This window comes from Triticum aestivum, chromosome 5D, assembly GCF_018294505.1.
Source record: "Triticum aestivum cultivar Chinese Spring chromosome 5D, IWGSC CS RefSeq v2.1, whole genome shotgun sequence".
Classification (NCBI taxonomy): domain Eukaryota; kingdom Viridiplantae; phylum Streptophyta; class Magnoliopsida; order Poales; family Poaceae; genus Triticum; species Triticum aestivum.
The window spans coordinates 21,904,118-21,906,853 of NC_057808.1; the positions used below are offsets into that span (position 1 = coordinate 21,904,118).

Consider the following 2,736-nt stretch of genomic DNA (forward strand, 5'->3'; position numbering starts at 1 on the left):
TTTTTTCCAAAATTGTCGTAATGTAAGTTAGGCATTTTTCCTCACAAATAGTACATATAAAAGGAGTCCATGCGAAAGGATTGCAGTTTTTGAACTTTTATTCATTTTCTTTCATTTTTTCAAAAGGGGTCAAAATGACCGGAATTATAGCAAGGAGTTGAAAATTTCCAAACTATAAGTGGTTCTTCGATATAATTACTACTTGTGTACCTAAAAGTGTTGTTTGCTAATTTTTAGGATAGAGCAATCACACAATTCAGTTCAAATTGAATTACTTTTGGGAAATCAGCATAAAGTGATTTAGATGTGCGAAAGTAACTAGAGCCCTAAAAAATCAATAACACTTGGTAGTTGTCCATCAAATATGGTTTACTTCATGTGAAAATTGGGATAGAGCCATTTTGCACCCTAGTTTTTGTAAGTTCCTCACAAAAAATACACATTTTTGATACTTAGAAAATAGAAAATGATATTTTTGTACAAAAAGTTCAAAACTCTATTCGGCAACATTGTTTGTAATGGAAAGACTCACCTATATGCCCAAGTTCACCACATTATCATAAACTATGGAATGAATATAGTCATTGCGTTGGTCATTTGAGACGAAATTTTTCATGGAAAAAAGTGTAAATAATATGGCATTAAATGTAAAATTGTCGAAATAAAACTATCAGCCTCATCAAAATGAACAACTTCGATTTTTGAAGCATCTTCATCCGAGGTCGTATGCAACTGCTAGAGCCAAAACAATGCATTGTAACTCAGACCCCCTTTTACCGAGTGGGACACTCGGCAAAGACTCCCTTTTTCCAAGTTTAGCACTCGGCAACACCCTGGTTGCCGAGGTTTGTTGTTTTACCGAGCGTTTCATTTGCATAGTTTTTATTTCTGCCGATTACTTCTTTGGTAGGACCTCGGCAAAGATACTATTGCCGACTGCCTAACATATTGCACTCGGGAAAGAGCCTAACAATCGGTCAAGACGAAAATTCCAGTAGTGAAGCTTTAAAAGAGCGAGTGCTTGTGTCTAGCCAGTTTCTTGAACCATTGGACTTGATCATGGAACAGTCGAGGAAAGAGTTCAACTGGACTAAACGCAACGAGCTCATGTATATGAGTGGAAATGTCTCTGTTAAAACCCGCAAGGCCTTGATGGTGGACTTCAATGATATGGAGAGCGAGGCCAAGGTGATGCTTGCATGGACAAAGGTGTGTGGAGAAGGTATCACCTTCTTTGGAGCGTCGTGTCTGGTGCTCCTCGATGTTGTGTGCAATCCTTCTGTCCAAAGGCAGGCGATTGGACGTGCATATCGAATTGGTTAGCAAAACATTGTCCATACAAACAATCCAATTGGAGAAGGAACACAAGAGAAGGGCAAATATGATATAGAAGCTAAGAAGGAGACAATGTCCAATTTTTTTTTCAAGTGAGCCACGGCCTGCGGAGTGCAACCCATCATCAGAATTTATTTCCATTGACAGGATTTTGGAACAAATGACAAAAGATGAAAATCTGAAAGAGATTTTTGTGAATATACTCCCATCGTAGTAAGAATAGAACTTATAGATCTCTGGTAAGTGGGAGCTTCTAAGATCATAATGTTGCAATTTCCATATTTGTTTGTGGTTCTTATCCTTCTATATCATTTGTGGACAAGCACGCGTTCTATCAAATTCTGAATTTATGCATTCTTGAACAAAAGAAGTAAAATTATTTGTATGGTCTTGACAATTGAAATTCTAAATTGAGATCGCGTATGTGGTACGCCTCCTTTGGGTGAAAGAAATTTGAAAATGGCAGCCCTACAATATTTATACCTATCTCGAAGATGGGGCAGCACCATTCAGGTGCTTCCATTGCTCATGCCGTAAGGAGTGCACACACACACACTCCATGCATCAGCCCATAGCTATAGCTAGGTTCGCACAAGTCTGACCATATAAATGATGAGGCGCTCTCATCTTGTGTTCACATTTCTAATGTTCTAGCTTTATAGTTGTTATGGTCGATCTCTGTTCATTTCCAAATTGACAAGTGTATTATTTTTCAATCTGGGATAGAACAGGCTGGATGCCTCAGACCTAAGGGGTCTGCTGGCATGTCTTGATTCGATGTATGTCATGAATACCGATATCATATTCCGCCAGTCCAATTTGTTTGTTTTGTTTTTTTAGAACGCATCAACATAATGTTTGATGTATGTCATGTGTGCTTGACACTTTTTCAACCTTCCCAACAACAATTGCTACACGTCAATCCACAATGTGCGTAGAAGGTGCTGAGAGCCTGACTCGAGTTTCCCGTTGTCTATCACCGGGAGATGGAAAATGATTACCCGGACAATGGACCCGACTCCTGCACGAGAACAACCTGAAGAAAAAGTTCAGCTTTATTTTGGTCAAAATGTATCATCCACTTTTGTAAAAATGAAGTCGTGCTTTTCAAAATATGTAAATTCCATGTACGTCTTCGAAATTTTGGCTTTTTGGATGTTGTCTTGAAGAAGATGCGGCACGGTCAGCTAACGAGTCGAAGCAGGTCGGCGTGTTGTATGTTCGCCTGAAGAAGAGGCGGCACGGTCAGCTGACGAGTCGAAGCCACCGGTCCAGCCGAGGGGTCAAAGCCTCCATGTCAGCTGACGAGTCGAAGCAGGTCGGCATGTTGGATGTTGGCTTGAAGAATAGGCAACATGGTGATATTGAGAGATCTAGAAAATTTATAGAATTTGGGATTGT

The 2,736-nt window shown here is 39.7% G+C and overlaps 1 pseudogene; it reads left to right on the plus strand.

Annotated features, from left to right (window-relative positions):
* Positions 1-1,059: 1,059 nt before the first annotated feature.
* LOC123124134 (SNF2 domain-containing protein CLASSY 3-like) lies at positions 1,060-1,549 on the plus strand (annotated as a pseudogene).
* The last annotated feature ends 1,187 nt before the right edge of the window (positions 1,550-2,736 follow it).